General features: G+C 58.9%; 1 protein-coding gene across 5 annotated transcripts in view; it reads right to left on the bottom strand.

Moving 5' to 3' along the window:
• RIPOR2 (RHO family interacting cell polarization regulator 2) overlaps positions 1-20314 on the bottom strand; it is a 147187-nt gene that overhangs the window by 78273 nt on the left and 48600 nt on the right. Inside the window, exon 1 of one of the 5 annotated variants that reach the window (XM_066352654.1) lies at positions 7622-7821. The exons of the other annotated variants lie outside the window; for them this stretch is intronic. The gene's annotated coding sequence lies outside the window, so the exon portion shown is untranslated. Of the gene's footprint in view, positions 1-7621; positions 7822-20314 lie in introns of those variants that run through there. 5 annotated transcript variants of the gene reach the window in all.

The raw sequence follows: 20314 nt of genomic DNA on the forward strand, positions 1-20314 counted from the left end.
TTCATGTGAAGCAACACACTTTGAGGATCTAAAAAAATAAAATTAAATTAAAAAAATCACAAAACAAGCCTTGGACAAGAAACAGCACACGCCATGTCTCTCCTAATTCAGGCCAAAGATCACTAGGGCAGAACTCACAGGGCAAACATTTTCTGAGATGTCACGGGAGCCCGAAGAGGCAGCGAGTCCCTGACCGGGGCTGATGTCACCGCGGGGACAGGTTTCCACTCGCCAAGGACTGTGTCCGGCCCGGAGCAGAGTCGGGAGACGAGAGGACACGGCCAGTGGGCCGGCGGCCCAGGACTGGGGCTTCGCACAGGCCGTAGTCTGGTGACTGAAGGTGGTGGGCGAAACCGGTCACCCCTCCTGCTGTCCGGCTACTTGAGTGACAACCTGGGGCAGAGGGTGGGCGGCGTGAGGACACCTCCGTGCTGTGCCGACCTCTCACATGGCCTCATGGGACAAGCTGGTCCCATCCTGTGGGCTTGTGTCCTCCCTTGTGAAACCAGGGAGGTGAAGGTCAGTCCCGCGTCCCTTGCAGGCCTGTTCTGTGGCTTCCGTGGGACACGGGACGTGACGGTGGTTGGGGGAAAAAAATATCCTCGGGAACGGAAGGTCCTACCACACATAATTGTGTTATCAAGGGGACCCTGACCTTGAACTTGAGGAGCAGAGAGCAGCAAACCCGAGGGACAGAGGCACGTGCAGAGAAGTGGCGGGCAAGGCCAGCCCGTGCCCCAGGGCCCCTGGCCCACTCCCCCCCCCCCCCCCCCCCGCCTGGGCGATGGCTCGATTCCGAGTGGCACCCGACGAGGGGTTTCCCAGGGCCCCTGGCCCACCTCCCTCCCCCCGCCTGGGCGATGGCTCCATTCCGAGCGGTACCCGACGAGGGGTTTCCCAGGCCGGTGTTCCCGGGCGGGAGAGAATGGGCTTTCAGATCTGGTTCGTCTCCCACTGACCGCCGCCCGCTGCTGGCCTCACAGACGAGACTGTCGAAAACCACAAGATGGTGGTTTTAACTGAGCGCTTTTTTTTTTTTTCCTGCACCTGACCATGCGGACCAGTGCAGTTATTTGTAAACAGCTCAGAGTTCCGCGGTGGGACGTGAGTGTTTATCCGGGTGTTTTGTAAATAGTTAAGAGTTCCGCTGTGGGACGTCAGTGTTTATCCCTGACGCTGGAGCTGACGTCCACGCTGTCCCCAACGCCACCCTGTGAGGGTTCTCCGGCAGACAGGACAGGGACTTCGAGCGCAGTAAAAGGGGCAGCGGTTCCGACGCCGTCTCCCCCGGCCTGTCCCCCCGCCTTCATGACTCAGTGACACTTGTTAAACTTCCTGAACATCTCAGGCACCCATGTCTGCCCCACCATAGGCCGCCGTCCCTCAGAGCAGGAGAGGCAGCCGGGCCGTCCCCGTTCACCTGTGGCTCCCGGGCACGCCCACGACTTCCCGGGGCAGCTGCCCTGCGTGTGCGTGACGTGACGGGCACGCACATCATTCCAGCCCCTCTCGGGCGCCTTCTGGCACTGAGGCCCGGGTGGCCGACGGCCACGTCTCCCAGAACCCCTTGCAGGTCCCGCAGGTGAGGTGGGGGTCCTCCCCGGGAGCCCCTGCACGGGACCCAGAGGCAGAGTGACAGGGAGGCCTGTGGGTATTGCTCGCCTCTGGCTGCTGTAACAAATGGCTACACATGGCGTGGCCGAAGACGACACGCCCTCATCACGCCGCAGCGAGGGAGGTCAGAGGCCTGACGTGGGTCTCACTGGCTGAGGTCGAGGTGTCAGCGGGGCTGTGTCCCCTCCTGTGGGCTCCAGGGGTGGCCGTGCCCTGGCCTTTTCTAGCTTCCAGAGGCCACCACGCTCCTGCTGCTGCGGCCGCTGCTCCGTCTTCAAAGCTACAATGTTGCAGCGTCTGAGCCTTCTGCCATGGTCCTGTGACCACAGCCTGGAAAGGTTCTCTGGGTTACAGGACGAATGTGACCAGACAGGGTCCACCGGGTGACTCCAGGAGGCCCTCAAGGCGCGTGACTTCATCCCAGCTGCAAAGGTGAGGTCACACGTTCCCAGGTTCCAGGGATTAGGACGAGGACATGTGAGTTGGTTGACACGTTAGTTAACCTACTGTTCCTCCTTTTTTCCTTTTTTTTTTTGGTATTTTTCTGAAGTAAGAAGCAGGAAGGCAGAGAGACAGACTCCCGCATGCACCTGACCCGGCATGCCCACCAGGGGGCGATGCTCTGCCCATCTGGGGCGTTGCTCTGTTACAACCAGAGCCATTCTAGCGCCTGAGGCGGAGGCCACAGAGCCATCCTCAGTGCCCGGGCCAACTTTGCTCCAGTGGAGCCTTGGCTGCGGGAGGGGAAGAGAGAGACAGAGAGGAAGGAGAGGGGGAGGGGTGGAGAAGCAGATGGGCGCTTCTCCTGTGTGCCCTGGCCGGGATGGTGGCTTCTCACACCAGTGGCTGCTTCTTGCTTGCCGGTCATGCAGCCAGGCCAGTGGTCACCCAGTTTTAAACACGACTTTCAGAGGTGTTCAGGAAAGCTCAACCCACAGTGCGTTTTCTGGGCCCTCCTGACCTGTCCTTTCCCTAAGCCATTCATGACATTTCTGGGGAGGGGCCTGTGGTCTGCGGGAGACTCCGGCCCATGTTCTCGGGGCTGCGCCCCTGCGCGCGTCCCTCCCCGCCTCCCGAGCTGCACGGACGTCTGAGGATGGAGCATCGCCGCGTCGGCGCTGGATTAAGTGGGCACGTGTTCGATGTGGGTCCTTTCAAGGTGGCTGAGCTGCTGCCAACCTCCTTCCCAGCTACACGGATGGACGGCCTGGCCCTGTGAGGGTGACCGTGGAGCAGCTGTCCTCAAGCCCTGCCTCAGGGTAGCTCCCCTGGACCCTCCTGCGGCTGCAGGGCGCCCGCTGCGTGTCACATTCGTGAGGAGGTGGACTGCTGCTGCGAAGGCCAGGGTCCCTCCAGGGTTCCCGTGTGGCACCCCCATTGACGGGGGACATTGATGCTGCCCCAAGGACAGCCTCTGGGGAGGGGCTCCCGGTCCAGGGGGCTGTCCCCGAACACCAACCCCCCCTGTCAGGGGGAACCAGGCACACGGGCCATCGCGTGTCCGCCGGTGCTGCGCTCCTGTCTGCGAGGTGCCCCGCCCTGCCCTCTGGCCCTGGGTGCCCCGCCCTGCCCTCTGGCCCTGGGTGCCCCGCCCTGCCCTCCGGCCCTGGGTGCCCCGCCCTGCCCTCCGGCCCTGGCCTCCCGTCTGCAGGGCTGGCTGGGGGACGAGGACACAGGAGACAAGCCTGAGAAAGGCGTCATTGTTCCTCCGTTCCTTCCTGAACCCTCCGCTGGAGGAGGAAGAGACCGCCCCCGCCCCGGGGCTGGTGGTGAAGGCGGGTGGCACTGAACCCCAATGATAAGGGACACTGATGACGGAGAGGCGGAAGCTCTGGCGTCTCGGCACCCGGGCTGGTTTTGGTTAGGCCACTGCCCGCCAGGCTGCACCCCCATCGGCATGATCAACAGCCTGGTGTGTCATAACTGGTCCCGGCTAGACTTCCTCATGCCCCCCCCCCCCCACCTCTCCTACATCCCAGCTGATCTGAGATCAAGGTCACAGGTTCCTTCCTGGGCAGCAGACAAGCCCGGAGGAGACGGGAAGGACAGACAGACCCTCTGCGCCCTCAGGGGACTCACGGCCTTCCTTGTCATCGTGCGGGGGGGGGGGAGGGAGAGGACACTCCCTCGACCTGTAACCTTACAACTGGCCCAGGAAAGAAAGCTTTGGGGACCCCTCCACCCAAACTGCCTGCTTCTCCCCCTCCCTCTGACCTCCTCGAGCCCTGATTTCTAGGGGGAGTGTGGGTCTCATTTATCATCGAAACTGGGGCACTTCTGAGGGAATCGGGGTGCTATTAGCCATGATGGCGCAGGGCACAGCACACGCTTCGTCCGGCACAGGGTCCCTCCCGCTGTCCTCACCCTGGAAAGCGTAAGCGAGACCTTACTCTTATCTCTTTCGGGACCTCGCTCTGGCCAGATCCCAGAACAGCTGCTCAGAAAACATGCATTTAGGTTGGGGGGGGGGGGAATGAGCACTCCCCTAATTCAAATCGCAGACTCAGGCTTCCAAGTCGCCTCAGAAACAAAAATGGTTGCAGGCCAGGGAGTCCCTTTGCCCGACACCTCGCTCGCTCCTGGTCCAGCCGAGGGACGCCATGGAGGAACATGACACCTCATTTGCTTTTCCTGCTGAGATGAAGTCCAGTTTCTTTTTTTAATTAGCGTCACGAGCGTGTGACAACACTCAGACCTCCTGCACACAGTGCCACGGAAGGAACGCAGCTCCAGGTCAACAGCGGGGGTGACCGGGGCTTCCCGGGGAGGGGTGGGGGTGGAGAGAACAATCCACAGCAGACCGTGTGTGGAAATGAGCTTTTCTGGAAGGCCTGCCCCAAAACAGCTGATAAAAACATCTACTCTTTCTCGGGCTCATCTCCAAACTGACGTGGGATGAGTGTACAGTGACCCCCAAAAAAACCCTCGGCCACTAACCCAGAGGCGAGGGACGTGTGCGCCTTTCGACATTCCTTCCTTCCAGGTACACGTGGTGCGTGGGCTTTGGCTCGGCTGACGCACGATGTACGTGGTTTTCGTTTTCAAGGGAAAACGTGCGGAGAAGCCGCGGGAAGGGCGATGGATTTCGAAAGGGGCGGGGCGCGCCCAGGTACACAGTCATCCTGGATTCCTTCCCGCACGGATCTCTCTGGCAATCTCGGGGGGGGGGGGGAGGGCGTGGATACACAGCTGCCTCACGACACCAACTCTCATCTGGGGTTCGCCTTTGGGGAACACCGTGCGCCCAGCTGCTGGCTGGTCTGCCTCTCCCTCTCCTCCCCCAGCCCCAGCCCCATCCCCCCCCCTCCATTCATTGTCTGTCTTCTTTTCTGGTTGAGCGGCCACAAACACAAGCTGTCTATCTCCTCCCGCGCACACACAGCTCTGCTTGGCAGATGCAAACAGCCTGGGCGCGGGAGCCGTTGGCGAGCAGAAGCCACCGGCACGGAGGAAACCCGGGTGGCAGGCCCTGGTCTGCCGTTGCCCCCAGCGTCCATCTAGTGCCTACAGCCCACCTTCTCTTCCACCACCCGGTCGGTCCTCCCGCGGAGAGAACAGGAGACGGCTTCTTAGACTGCTGGCTGCTTGTCCGAACGCACACAAGACAGCTTTTCCTTTCTCTCTCTCCCTACACCGACGAAGGCCGTGAACAGTAAAAATATAACACTGGCTTACAAACTCTCCACCTCCGGGGACGGTTGTGGGCCTGAGCTGACCGTTGAACACGAACCGTGCAAGCTGCCCACTCTCCACGGCTGTCTCTGTCTCCCGACACCAAGGGGCGAGCCCGTCGTCCACGCCTCAGATCCCAAGTATGAGCCGGGCAGGCGACTCGGTTACTTCGGAAGTGAGCACGCAGTAGGTCTCCCTGGTGGGCTGCCAGGCTTTGCCCCAGCGGGGAGGTTTCCAGTTAGTGACCTCAGATGTAGGGAGGACACCTGGTGGTTGTGGGCGGAGCCCCACACCGATGGACTTCACCGCTCAGGTGAAATGTTGACCTGAGTTTAGCTACCAATGTCTACCGACACCCGTGCAATGTCCTTCCCAGTATCCCTGGCTTCTCCGGGCCCTGGTCTGCTGGAAACAACTTCACTCGGCAGCCGACAGAAGGCAGGAGGGCCGTTTCCGGAACCTGTGTTCGGGTCCCCCGGTCCCCAGCGTCTGCCTTCAGCCTCCCTGCACCCCAGGGTGCCCTGTCTCTGCACAGTTACGCTGAAGATAAAGCACGCACAGCAAAATCTCACGCTGCAGTGTCAGAGGAAGAGAGAAACACCACCAATCGGGGTCTCTGGGGAAAAAAATGCAACACACACACACACACACACACACACACACACACACACACATCATGGGTGTTGACCAGTCTCCCGTGTTTAGGTTTTCAGGTGTTTGGGTGCAGCAGTCCTGGACAGGCTATTGCTCTGGCCTTCCTGGGGGACCGCCCTGACCCGGCAGGGTCTGAACCAGAGGGGGGCTAGGCCAGGAGGCTGACCCCCGAGGGCTGGGCTGGGAGGAGGTGGGCAAGGGGGAGGCCTTTCCTCTGACAGCAGTTACCCTGGGTAGACACACCCCTGCAATTGGCTCCTCCAGGAGGAGGATAGCTCCTGGCTGCTTCTTAGTGGGCCTCTGGGGAACAGCCCGGGGCCACGGGTCCCTAGAGAGTGCCGGGCTGACAGCCCGGCTGGAACCCCGCGGGATGGTGACACCACGGGGGTGTGGGGGTGGGGGGGCCACCTCAGGGGCAGGTCCGGAAAGGCTGGAGGGGCAGGTCAAGAGGGGAACTAAGTGAGTAGGAATACTGGGGGCCGGGGGGGGGGGAGGGCAGGAGGAGAAGAACCTTCTCAGACCCAGATCTGATAGAAAATAAAAATTAAAAAAAAGAAAAGGAAGAAATGATCGGGTGTCAGGTAACAAAGGGTGAATGCCCACCCCAGATGCCCAGCCCCACAGACAGGGCCAAGTGCAATTCCTTTGGAAACGGGGCCAAGGATGAGTCCCTGGTAAACTTCAGCCACGTGCATGGATGTGAGGACAGGTGGGGGGCGGGCAGGAGAGTGGGGCCCCAGCGGTTCCCACAACCAGGACGGCTTCCGAGGAAAGCTTACACACACCCACTCAGTCGCTCCGGCAACGCTTAGGGATCTCCAGGATCGGAACCGAGCTGCCAATCTTCCCTCTGCACGAGCCTTCCCCCCTCCCCCCTCCCCCCCACATAGTCAGCCTGGCGCTCCCGGTTTTCTGCTCGCTCTCCTCTCCCCAGGGAGCTGTCACGGCTCACGAGGACCTGCCCAAGCTCTCTGCCACCTTAACATCTGGATGGCTCCCGCGCCTCGAACATCGAACTGCAACCACCCCCTTGTAAAGTGAGGTGCTGCCCCCCCACTGCTGGCTCCCTTGGGGAGGGAGAGGAGGTGTGGTCTGGAGGTGACCGGGGCAGCGCCTTCTCCTCTCCAGACCCCTCCCCAGACCTCTCCCCAACTCGCTGGTGTTCAGGCTTCAGGCTCGTCACCCCTCCTCCACCTTTCCAGACGCGGCTTGGCATTAGTGCAACGCTTCCCCCTGCCCCTCTTTCCAATTCTCGGACCTCCCCACGTACACCGCCCCCTGGGACCCAGACACGCCGGGAAGAGACTGGTCCACCACCATGCTCGATTCCGGCAGCTGGAGCACGTGATCCCTGACCCCCAACCTGGGCCGGGCTCCCAGGACACCTGGACCCCATTCCCAGGGCGCGGATCCAGGGGCTCGAGCGCCCCCGACCCGGGCACTGCCCCGGGCTCCTCACCTCTGCCTCGGCCGGTCCCCCCACCCCACCCCCCTACTCCCTGGGCACCTCAGTTCTGTTCGCGTGTCCTTTCCTGTCAGCAACCTCAAGGAGGGTCGGACACCAAGCCCCTGGGCGCGGGAAGCCCAGGACACCCGGGTCCCTATGGCTCCTGACACGCAGACCTCGGGGGCTGCGAGCAAAACCGGGAGCAAAGAGGAGCGCAGAGCACGGTGCACGTACCTAGAGACGACAGCCCCTCGTCATGACACGGACGCTGGGGGCTCCGGCGTATGAGCGAGCGCCTTGGTCCCCGTGCAGTACCCGCGCCCCGGCTCCTCAGAAGGGCGAGCTCGCCTCGGCTCAGGGACAGCGGGGCGTTCAGTCCGGAGCTCCGTCCCCAGCGCCCGCCGCGCGCGGTGAAGGTGAGAGGCCGGCAGAGAGGCCGGGAGCGCCAGGCGCGCGGAGCAGGAGCGCGCGGGGCCGGGAGCGCGCGGGGAGGAGGAGCGCGCGGGCAGCAGCGCCGCGGGGCGGGCGGAGGAGCTGGCCGCTAGACCGCTGCTTGAGCCCGGGTCTGCCTCCTGTTGCTGCTGCTCGTGGGCGTGGGCGCCCAGCTCCCTGGCCCCGCTGGCTGGCGGCCTTGGAGACGTTGGCGGAACTGGCGCCGGGGGAGCACCCTGAGGGTGAGGATAGGGACCCACTCGCAGGACAGGCCCTGCAGCGACCCGGGCTCTGGAATAGAGGCTGGGCGCGGACACGGTGCGTGCGGTGGCGGCTAGGCATGTGTAGAGATGTGTGCGCGGTGTGTGTGCGTGTAGGTGTGTGTGTGTGTGTGTGTGTGCGCGCACGTGCGCCGTGCGGGTTGGGGCAGCTGCCCGCGGCAAGTGCCCTGGGGAACCGTGTGTCTCAGAGAGGTCTCATCTTGAGGGGGAGGAACTGTTGTTTTTTCTTGTTTGGTGGATTTTAACTACACGCAAAGCTCTCCTTTAGTGAAGTGAGGGTCTGTCTGATACAAAAACACTCCACAGGAAGAGTCTTTGGGAGTGGAAACGGCATGGGTCCGGCATCTACAACGACCCTAAGGGGAGGTCTTAAATAGGGCTCCCTGGCCAGACCTCAGTTTTTTTTTTTTTTAATTCATTTTAGAGGAGAGAGAGAGAGAGAGAGAGAGAGAGAAGGGGGGAGGAGCAGGAAGCATCAACTCCCATATGTGCCTTGACCAGGCAAGCCCAGGGTTTCGAACCGGCGACCTCAGCAGTCCAGGTTGACGCTTTATCTACTGCGCCACCACAGGTCAGTTTTCTTGACTGTGAAGCTGCAACACTGAATACCTAGCGTCTTGAGAACATGTTAAATGGGAAGTGCTTCAGGGGCACCCCTCCCCTTCAACTGGGGGCTCAGTCACTTTGAGAGGGTCTTAGAGTGACTGACAATCAGTGATCCCATTGGGAACGTCCTAGGGCACAGATCGGGAACCTATGGCTCGCGAGCCAGATGTGGCTCTTGATGGCTGCATCTGGCTCGCAGACAAATCTTTGATTAAAAAAATAACGTTAAAAATATAAAACACCCCTCCGCCGCGCTTTCCTCTCTGTCTCTCTCTTCCCCTCCCGCAGCCAAGGCTCCATTGGAGCAAACATGGCCCGGGCGCTGGGGATGGCTCTGTGGCCTCTGCCTCAGGCGCTAGAGTGGCTCTGGTCGCAATATGGCGACGCCCAGGATGGGCAGAGCATCGCCCCCTGGTGGGCAGAGCGTCGCCCCATGGTGGGCGTGCCGGGTAGATCCGGTCGGGCGCATGCGGGAGTCTGTCTGACTGTCTCTCCCTGTTTCCAGCTTCAGAAAAACGAAAAAAAAAATATATATATAAAACATTCTCATGTATTACAATCCATTCATTTCCTACCACTCATGTCCATGGTTGTGGGTGGCTGGAGCCAATCACAGCTGTCCTCCGGGACAACACCAAATTTTTATTGGATAATGCATCACGTACACGGGTCGTTGTACGGCTCTCACGGAATTACATTTTAAAATATGTGGCGTTCGTGGCTCTCTCAGCCAAAAAGGTTCCCGACCCCTGTCCTAGGGTGTCAACATGAGAAACACCTACGTCCAGTGGGGACAGGGAGATGTGTCCACAGACCCAGAACATGAGCCACTGGGAGCAGCGCTTAGTCAGCCGGTCACAACGCACAGGAGGGTCCAACAGCCCTGTCACCCATCTCTGCCTTAGACCTCAAAGAGCTGCCTCAGCCGCCCTGAGGGTCTGGGTCCTTCGTCACAGACGATGACGCCAGACACCCACCTCCCTCTGTCCTCTAGCCAGCTGAGAGCACTCAGTGTCCCCATGGACACATTCCTTCAGAGGAGAGAAGGTGTCCACCCCGTGACATGAACATTCCAGGCTGCCCAGCACGTCACCCTTCCTGCGTCCTCATGATTGGTATTCTGGTCACTATGTGCGTCCCTGGAGGGGCCAGTCCTCACAGTGGACACTCCAGTTTATTGACGGCCTTCTCATATGTGGGGTTCTGGGGCAGAGCCCCGATTAGCAGTGTATCATTTGTCCCCAACGATGACCCTGTCGTCGGCCTCCTTACTCCTGTTTCAGGGATGCAAAAATGAGATTGGAGAGAGTGAATGGGACTCGTCCAAGGTGACACAACTGAATCAACTTTAGATACACGTCCGAACACTGGGTTTTGGCATCTGGGCACCACAGCAGGGCTATGGTGGCTCTGCTCTCCCGTCTGTCTCAGCCCCGCAGTCTTCCCGTCCCGTCTGTCTCAGACCCGCGGTCTCCCCGTCCCATCTGTCTCAGACCCGCGGTCTCCCCGTCCCGTCTGTCTCAGACCCGCGGTCTCCCCGTCCCGTCTGTCTCAGCCCCGCAGTCTTCCCGTCCCGTCTGTCTCAGACCCGCGGTCTCCCCGTCCCATCTGCAGTCTTCCCGTCCCGTCTGTCTCAGACCCGCAGTCTTCCCATCCCGTCTGTCCCAGACCCGCAGTCTTCCCGTCCCGTCTGTCACGGACCCGCAGTCTCCCCGTCCCGTCTGTCTCAGACCCGCGGTCTTCCCGTCCCGTCTGTCTCAGACCTGCAGTCTCCCCGTCCCGTCTGCAGTCTCCCCGTCCCGTCTGTCACAGACCCGCGGTCTCCCCGTCCCGTCTGTCTCAGACCTGCAGTCTTCCCGTCCCGTCTGTCTCAGACCTGCAGTCTTCCCGTCCCGTCTGTCACGGACCCGCAGTCTCCCCGTCCCGTCTGTCTCAGACCCGCGGTCTTCCCGTCCCGTCTGTCTCAGACCTGCGGTCTTCCCGTCCCGTCTGTCTCAGACCTGCAGTCTTCCGTCCGGCAGGCTCGGCCCTGCTGTGTCTCCGTGGACGCTCGGCCAGTGACCAAGCCTCAGCTCCGTGTTTCCTTACACGACCTCCTTTCTCAAGTCCTTTTGCCTACGGCTCCATCCCTAACAGCCACCTTCCCAGGGCCACCACCACTCCCTGACGAGGGACGGGACTGTTGAAAAACGTCGTTCAAGTCTCCGAGGATGGGAAGAAGCTGTGTGGATGACTCGGGGGCCTTTGTAGACAACACCGCACGTAAACCTTGCACAGTCCCTTTTGGATTACTGTTCCCGTTTGCCGGACAGGAAAACTGATGCTCTGAGAAGCTGTTATTCCAAGTCAGGGACGATTTAAAAATGTAAAGCTCTTTTTCTACCTCCCCCCCATCGGTCTCCCTTTTGATTGTCTTCCTGACACTTGGGAGTGGATGGGGAGGGGGGCAAGGTGTGTACACACTAAGCTAGAGGCCAGGGGACCCCGGGAGCCATGGAGTGGCTCTCAGTTCCTGCCTTCCCATTTCCTCGCTTGGCATCCCAGCTTTGGGACCGAAGCTCTCCAAGGGAATGACGGGGGTGCCGTCACCTGGATGCCCCTGACCTTCCCCCTCAGGAAGGGAGACAGCTCGTGGAATGTGGGCAGGGAGAGGCTGGCACAGAGCTTGCGTCCCTCGTTGGATCGGAAGCTCGTGTTCTGGGGACCTGTCCTGGTGACGGGTACGTCATACTTCCTAGCACAGACTCTTTCTTGACGTCAGGTACACGCACGCGGGGAGGGGCCAGGTGGCAGAGCTTCGTGACTTGCGCAACCAGGATAGATCGTCTTGACTAGATTGTCTGGTACAAATTCCAGAGAAGCTAAGTGGCGTGCCCAAGGCCACGTAACCGCAGAAAGAGTCTGTACCGGGACCGGGGTGTCCTGGCTCTTAGTCCCCACGTCCCCACGCTGCCTGTCAAATCGGGACCGGGGTGTCCTGGCTCTTAGTCCCCACGTCCCCACGCTGCCTGTCAAATCGCTGCCCCTGCTGTGTTCCCTGATGTCCTCATCCTGGGCGGTCCATCTCTCCCTGTCTCCACTCTCGGTTAGAACACCCTTTACTCCCTTTTAGGTCCGTCCTGTTGCCAAAACAGGACGCTTCTGTTCCCAAACCTCACCGATCAAAGCATTCAGAGGTCCGTGGGCTGAGTCCTTGTGACCTCATCCAGGGACATGGTGAAGCCCAGAGCTTGGTGTGGACATTACAGAAAACTCGGCTGGTGAGAGGCTTTCTGTGACTTTTTTCACGTGTTGGGTCCTTCCGTTTCACAGAAACGGTCCTTCCAAAGGAGAAAGCTGAACACAGGTGACCACCCCCGACACGGCCCACACGTCAGTGTGAGTTGAAAACACCCCCAGGGACCAAGGAGAGCTAGTATTCCAACAACCTGTCATTTAGACCCAGGAACCCCTTCTGGGAAGGGCAGGAGACCCAGAGGCCAGCACGGAGGTCCCGTGGGGCCGTCTGGTGGAGCCGGGCAGTGGGTGAGGCTGGCCCCAGACAGCGAGGTGGGCGCTCTGGAAGCAGGAGTCCCGTGGGTGCTGCGGGCAACGGCGCTCACTTCTGGGGCACGGAACAGAGTGTGTGAACTTCGGAAGCGCTGAACCTGGTGGTTTCCTTCAACAGCTGAAGTGTATCCTGCTTTTCTCCCAAGGGCAGCCTTCCAAGCCCGTGTGGGGTGTAGGAACAGATTGGGGCACGCCAGGCTGACTGTTCCCTGGCCCACCGATCGAGGCTGGTGAAACCCCCAATTCCTTGGAAGGACATCCAAGGGGCAACCAGTGTAGCCTCCTGAATCAGAGCATCAGATAGTGACACCGACGTCAGAACTCGCCGGAAGACCCCGTCACGAAGGCAGGTGGGAGCTTCAGTGGGCAGGTCCCAGAGGTCTGGTTCTATCCACTGTCTCCCCACCCCCTCCGTCCAGTTATATGATATTTTCACATATTCCTTTGGCCTGCGATGCTGGTGCATTCCGGCTTTTTCTCTTGACAGCCCTCGTTGAGTCGTCCTGGAGAGAGGTAACGGATAATCCCTTCCCACAACTGGGATGTCTGATACCCACGTGAACAGCAGATCTAACGCCCTGATTGGGAAAGCCCTTCTCTGCTCTGTGACCGTCCTGTGTGGGCTGCGTCAGGCCCCTCAGGAGCAGGTGCCAGGCCCCCCACCCCTCCACTCCCGCCTGCTCCTCCCCGCCCAGCTGTTCACATGGGCTAATGTGTCATTTGCCGAGCTGACCAATCATCCTTTCTTCATCTTTCTGACTTTCTGATTTAGGAAGTGCTTAAGAATCACACTGTAAAATCCAGCGCCCCCTTGGCTCTACGGTGGGGTTCCGGAACCCTCTGCCCCCCTCATCCCCGCGATTTCAGCCCTAAACTCTCGTGGTCAGGCTCGGTGTCCAAGAACAACCCCTGAAAAGAGAGCCTTGGACTTTCAGTTGAGACACCCTTCTGTTTTGGTTCTTCCGATAGAAAACCCAGGGCAGGCCCTGGCCGGTTGGCTCAGCGGTAGAGCATCGGCCTGGCGTGCGGGGGACCCGGGTTCAATTCCCAGCCAGGGCACATAGGAGAAGCGCCCATTTGCTTCTCCACCCCCCCTCCTTCCTCTCTGTCTCTCTCTTCCCCTCCTGCAGCCAAGGCTCCATTGGAGCAAAGATGGCCCGGGCACTGGGGATGGCTCCTTGGCCTCTGCCCCAGGCGCTAGAGTGGCTCTGGTCGCGGCAGAGCGTCGCCCCTGGTGGGCAGAGCATCGCCCCCTGGTGGGCAGAGCGTCGCCCCTGGTGGGCGTGCCGGGTGGATCCCGGTCGGGCGCATGCGGGAGTCTGTCTGACTGTCTCTCCCCGTTTCCAGCTTCAGAAAAATACAAAAAAAAAAAAAAAAAAAAAAAAAGAAAACCCAGGGCAAATCCCTGCCTTTGTGATCTCGGCGTCCTCACCTGTCCGGGGAAGAGTATGGACAACGTGGTCACCAAGCTTCCTCTCCACACTCACAGGGGACAGTTCCCGCCTCCACCTGCGTGCTCAGGCCGTGTCCACCTGCCTGGGACGTCCCTGCTGAGAACTGCCGGTCACTTTGTCCCACCTCTGATGTTTCTCTCTTAAGAACCCTGCCTGGCCCGCAGATCCCTGTGCAAACGACAGCCCTTCCACGACGTCTTCCTGTCTCCACCACCCCTTCGCCCTGGGCTCCCTGGACGCAGACGCACACTCACTCTCGTCCCTTCCTTCCCTCATAGCTGCCGGGCGCCTTCTTCTCACGGGGTGACCCGCTCCCCGATGTCAGGAACCACTCAGCGCCCCCTGCAGGATTGCACCCTCTGTGGTAATGAGTGCAGAGGACAGTCTATCAGTACTGACCAGCTGAGGAGTGAGAGCCACTCACTGTCCCTGCGGCCTCTGCCACCTTTTCCTCTTGGAGAACGAGCGCTCACTGGCCTCAGAGCCACGCCTGAGGAAGGACGTTCCCGTCTGACAGGGTCAGCGGGGTCCTGCTCGGGGCTCCCCTGTTTTCCTCTGCCCGTGTCTGGTGCCAAAGATAACGGTCCTCCGGGGAGGGGGGTGTCGGTCCTCCGGGGAGGGGGGGTGTGCATCACAGGCGGCTGTTTCTCTGCCACGCTCACACTTATCTGCTTGCACAGTGGGGAGCCCGTGTGGTCAACACCCTTAGCGTCTTGTGTGTGTGTCTGTGTGTGTGTCTGTGTGTGTGTGTCTGTGTGTGTGTGTGTGTGTGTGTGTGTGTCTGTGTGTGTGCCTGTGTGTCTGTGTGTGTGTGTCTGTGTGTGTGTGCCTGTGTGTGTGTCTCTGTGTGTCTGTGTGTGTATGCAGTGCCGTGTGTGTGTGTCTGTGTGTGTGTCTGTGTGTGTGCCTGTGTGTCTGTGTGTGTGTGTGCCTGTGTGTGTGTCTCTGTGTGTGTCTGTGTGTGTATGCAGTGCCGTGTGTGTGTGTGTGTGTGTGTGTGTGTGCGTGTGAATACGAGGCCAGGCCCCTGAGACGCAGACCTGCTTCTTTAAGGTTCTAACTGGACTTTCCCTTCCGAGCAAACCCCTTCCCTTCCCTCTCATTACCCGGGAAACACAAAATGGGAGATCTGTCTGTGAGGTCCCTGGAGCTGACTGATCTACATTGTGTCCCCAGGAATGAGTGTCTTGGGGGTGCTGAAGGGGTCCCCCTGCCCCTCCCCACCTCCAGCCTCCCCACCAAGGGACCCGGTCAGCAGAGCGGTGGAACGATGCCCTACGGGCGGCAGGCAGTTCCCTCCTACCCAGAGGCCCGAGGTCGGATTTCCCCTATGTTATTATCAAATTAAGGGGAGAGGCCATTTTCTGCAATAATGTAATTTAGACCATTAGTTCTCAATTTTTTGGTCTCAAGGCCCATTAGACAATGACATAATCTGTAAAATACATTTTGTATTTTATATGTCTTTATGTGTAAGCATGTTTATATAGATATAACACAATCTAGATCAGTGGTCCCCAACCCCTGGGCCATGGATCGGTACCGGTCCATGGGCCATTTGGTACCGGTCTGCAGAGAAAGAATAAATAACTTACATTATTTCCGTTTTATTTATATTTAAGTCTGAACGATGTTTTATTTTTTAAAAATGACCAGATTCCCTCTGTTACATCCGTCTAAGACTCACTCTTGACACTTGTCTCAGTCACGTGATACATTTATCCGTCCCACCCTAAAGGCCGGTCAGTGAAAATATTTTCTGACATTAAACCGGTCCATGGCCCAAAAAAGGTTGGGGACCACTGCTCTAGATTAAACCCTTTTATATATATATATTTTAATTGATTTTAGAGAGAGAGGAAAGGGGGGGAGGGAGAGACAGAGAAATAGAGAGAGAGAGAGAGAGAGAGATCAACTCATTCCACTTAGTTCCATTTGGTTGTGCACTCGTATGTGCCCTGACCAGGGATCGAACCTGTGACTTCAGTGTACTGGGACGACGCTCCTTGCACTGAGCCACCCGGGCCAGGGCTATCCCTGTATATTTTTTAAAAAATCACTGAGGACCTTGGGGACCCCCTTGAGAGAGTCTTGGGGAGCCTTGGGGTCCTCAGGACCCATTTTGGGGAGCCTCTACTCTAGACCAACAAACATTTTAGTGTCGCATGAAGTTTACTGATTCCTGTAGATCGAACCCCAAAGGGGCTGAAAGTAAACAGTGTAACTTCAGTTGAATAACTATCATCAGACGAAGATATTAGAATAAGTAAAACGATGCACAGTGAACATAGACGAGATTGACACAATCAGTGTGTGTGTGTCTGTGTGTATGCAGTGCCGTGTGTGTCTGTGTGTGTGTGTCTGTGTATCTGTGTGTGTGTCTGTGTGTGTGCCTGTGTGTGTGTCTCTGTGTATCTGTGTGTCTGTGTCTGTGTGTGTATATGCAGTGTCGTGTGTGTGTGTGTGTGTATATGCAGTGTCATGTGTGTGTGTGTGTGTGTGTGTGTGTGTGTGTGTGTGTGAATACGAGGCCAGGCCCCTGAGATGCAGACCTGCTTCTTTAAGGTTCTAACTGGACTTTCCCTTCCGAGCAAACCCCTTCCCTTCCCTCTCATTACCCGGGAAACACAAGACGGGAGATCTGTCTGTGAGGTCCCCGGAGCTGATTGATCTACATTGTGTCCCCAGGCAGCCCCTTCTTGCCCGTTCTCCCCGTCCCTCCGGCTTTCTGCCCTGGGGGCTCCCTGTAGGGACCATATCAGCGGATGCCCTGCTCTTCAATGTCCAGCTGGGTTTGGCCCATGGGAAGTCACAAGGGGAGAGAGGACAAAGGGGAGGAAGTGGGACTCTCCTTGTGAGGTCACTGTGGTGGGCTGGCCGTGTCCCTACAGATGGGGACGGCCCCCTCCTGCCCCCAGACACCCTCCCCACAGCTCTCCCTGCGCAGGATCCACCACCTCTCCTGTCCTGCAGTCCCAGCCACAAAGCTGGCCGACAGCGCCCTCTGGGTCCCACCGGCTGCCCGGGCCTCTGTAGCCCACCTCTTTGTACATAAACCTTCCCGGGATTGTTCTAATTCGAAGCAACCCCCAGGTTCCTGATTGGACCACGTGAATAATCGCCTCTTAACTGTCGAAAAGATATTTTTTAAACCTGCTTTAATCCAGTCAGTCATACTTTTAAAACACTTCTTCTTAAGGTACCCCTTTAAATTATTTCCACGTCCCTTTCAGCTCTAGGCCAGAGCCATCGTGACACAGACTCTGTCTGATCCCTTTCCCTCCTAGCACCACCCTCCCGCAAAAATCCTTCCTGAGCTCGCCCCCTCCCTGGTGCAGGCAGTCGAGGCTGTTTGCTTCCGGAGGTGAGTTGAGGAGGAGTTACAGGAGGAGCAATCTATGTCAGGGAGTGGCTTCGAGCCCTGTCTTCACGGTCGCCATGGGCGTTATTTTAGAGTCCGGCAATGACTTCGAGCCCTGTGGCTGTTTGTCTGTCTTCACGGTCGCCATGGGCGTTATTTTAGAGTCCAGCGTCTCTGTGAGGCTGACTGACTAGTGGTCATGGCTGTTCTCACAGAGCGGGAGAGAGCGGCAGAGAACCTCGGGGCAGGAAGGATTCGGAGGGGTGTCTGAGGCTCCCTTGCCCCCCGAGGGCCCCCTCCATACGGGGTGCCGGCCCTCACCTTGCAGCTGCCTGGCTGTGAACTGGGCATGTGTGTCCACGGCTGGGCCAGGTGCCAGCTGGCTTTGGGGTCCAGGACCCCTGTGCCTCCTAAGTGGCCCTTTCACAGCCGACACTGCCCCTCCCACCGTCACACAGTTTATGCAGAATTGGGGGGGGGCTGGGATACTGGGTCTTCCCCGGGGTCCTCGCAGAGCCTCACTGTGGAGGAGAAAGTGGACACCGATCCCGCCCACAGCTGGCCCAGCCCACAGGGCCGCTGCGGGAGCAGGCGTCTGGCTTGGCCTGGGTCCCTCTGCCCTTCTCTGCTCACACACGGTCCTTATCCCTGCCAGCCAGGAGAGGGGCTGTGACCACGGGACAGAGCACGGTCACCCTCTGTCATCAGGGCTGCACGATCCCCACGTCAACAGTGAATGCATTCTTCACTCCCCCTCCCCCAAGTGTCATCCGCTGTCACACTGGAAATAGGTCACTGGAGCTGAGGCCCCTGGAGGTGAAAATTTCACAGCAGGGGTGACGGAGGCAGGGGCTCTGGTTTAAGCAAGTCGCTGACGCTGACCCTGAGGAGAGCTCTGAGCAGCCCCAGGAGATAACTTTACCTGAGCCCTGCTGTGTTTTCATAGCCGCAGTGGGGAGAGGCTGGGACAGGCCTGGGGACAGATGGCTCTGGGTGTTACTGACCCTTCCTCAGCCTGCCTCAAGGGACTCCCTGAGGAAGACAAACTGAACCCTATTCTGTACTCAAGAGCGTGCCCAAGTCAGACTGAAGCCATCCCCTCCGGCACTGGCCTCTCCTCCTCCTCCCCCTCCTCCTCCTCCTTCCCCTCCTCCCCCTCCTCCCCCTCCTCCCCCTCCCCCCTCCTCCCCTCCCCTCCCTCCTCCCCCTCCGAGGGCCTCTCAAGTCCTGGGAGCCCTGTCCAAGGAGGGATTTGAGTTCCCCAGCTGTGGGCCACGTGCCCCTGAACTTCCGATGCTAATTGAGACAGGCAGGCCCTTCCCCACTCAGAGCACACGGAGAGGCAGCGTGTGGCTTAAGTGCCAGGTGGAGTACAAACATTTGACGGGCTAGTTCCAGTGTTTGGACAGTCGCTGGCGTGTAAATATGTCCTGTTTGTGGTTTCTGAGGACTGTCTTACAGGAGGAAGAACCACTCTCCCCAGGATTAGAATTCACAGAAGTGACCAAAGACATCGCTGGGGGCGGATTTGTCTTAGAACAAGAGCAACGTGCTGTCTGCTCCTGTGATTGTTGAGTGGCCCTGTGACTGACTGGGGGAGGCGGATACAGCTCCCCTGGGGGAGGGGAGGAGCGGAGTGAGTTTAGCAAAGGGATTGATGCCGTGCTTTCTTTCTGTGAAGAGCAGAGGTCTCTTCCAGCTCTCCTCCAAGAAACCTGCCTGGATTACCCAGCCCTCCCCTCTGACCTCCCCTTCAATGTGCCTTCAGTGTTCATGAACAGCTTGCACTGCATTCTTGAATTCCCCCCAGGTTTAGGGAAGGGCCCCGGTGGGTTATACAGCACAATCCCCATACGCCGGAGCTCAGTCTGTGAATGATGTTTGCTTACGTCTCTGATGCGTTAGGGTCAACGTTCACCAGACGCCTCCTGACTGCCCACCGTGCTGGGTACTTGGCATGGGGCTTCATGAAGTCGTCGACTGTTCATAGCTACACTACTAACTCCGCTGTCCCAAACTGGCCTGCCAAGTCCCCATCGCCCCAATCCTCTACCCCAGCCCCCAAGCCGACTCCTCCAGCAGGCTCCCAAAGTCAGTGTCAGACCCGCTGAGGTCCCCGTCACCCCTTCTGGGTTATTGCAACCATCTCCTAACTGGCCTCCCTGCTTTTGTCTTTTATGACTTCATTTCCAAGACAACAGTCAGGATGTTCTTTTTGAAAAGCGAATCACCGTGTGTCACTTGCTCAGTGACTCCCACAGAGCAAAACTGCAGATCCTCACAAGGGTCTGTAAGGCTTTATGAGGACCCCCAGAATTCTGCTCCCTGCATGCTCACATCAAGCTGCCACCGCAGTCGCCCCCTGGCTCTTTCTGGGACATTCTCTCCCGTTTGTCCAGGTCAGACCTGCATCTCCTTCACGCCTCTGGGCACTGATCCCTGAGCTCTTCCCTGACCACCGGGCTCTGTCTCAATGCCCCTGCTCTTTCCCCGAACACCTGATGTATCACATCTTCCACCTGATGTATCACATCTTCCACCTGATGTATCACATCTTTCCACCTGATGTATCACATTTTCACTCGTTCGGCTACAGTCTATCTCCCTCCACTACAATGTAACTTCTCAAGGGCCGGAGCTCTGCTATTTCACCTGCTGATCCCAAGAGCTGAACACAACTGCGCCTGACGTGGGACAGACATTCCACAGACGTCCCTGGACGAACGAGAGAACAAGTCTTCCCTCCCCAAGGAGCTCAGCAGCCTCTGAGGGGGCCGCCTCTTCCGACCCTGCTGGTCCTCCCGGGAGGAGCCTCAGGACGTGCTCATCACCAAGGATGGACGCGGGTTCCCAGGCTGGTCGCCAGCTAGGCGGAAAGGGGGGGAAAGAACACCCACATCCTGCCAGGAAGTCAACGGTCCTCCTAAGACGGTGTCCGATGGGCCCAGCCTTGGGCCCAGCCTGTGTCACCCCCGTGGAGACTGTTTCCTACTGTGACATTTACACGGCGGCTCAAGAGAAGGCAAGTTCCGTAGACGCCCAGGAGCTGCCGGGCGCTCTCCTGTGTTCTGCTGCACCTGTCCTCTTCCCGACTCCTTTCGCCTTTTCTCTAAGTGGTAAAACGCACAGTAGCGTTAGGGGCACCCTCACTGCCGGGCACCCATCTCCTGAGCTCTTCCCACCTTGTAAAACTGAAACCACCATCAACAGCTCCCACCCCCTCTCCCCCTGGCACGGGAACCTC

This window comes from Saccopteryx leptura, chromosome 11 (assembly GCF_036850995.1).
Source record: "Saccopteryx leptura isolate mSacLep1 chromosome 11, mSacLep1_pri_phased_curated, whole genome shotgun sequence".
Lineage (NCBI taxonomy): Eukaryota > Metazoa > Chordata > Mammalia > Chiroptera > Emballonuridae > Saccopteryx > Saccopteryx leptura.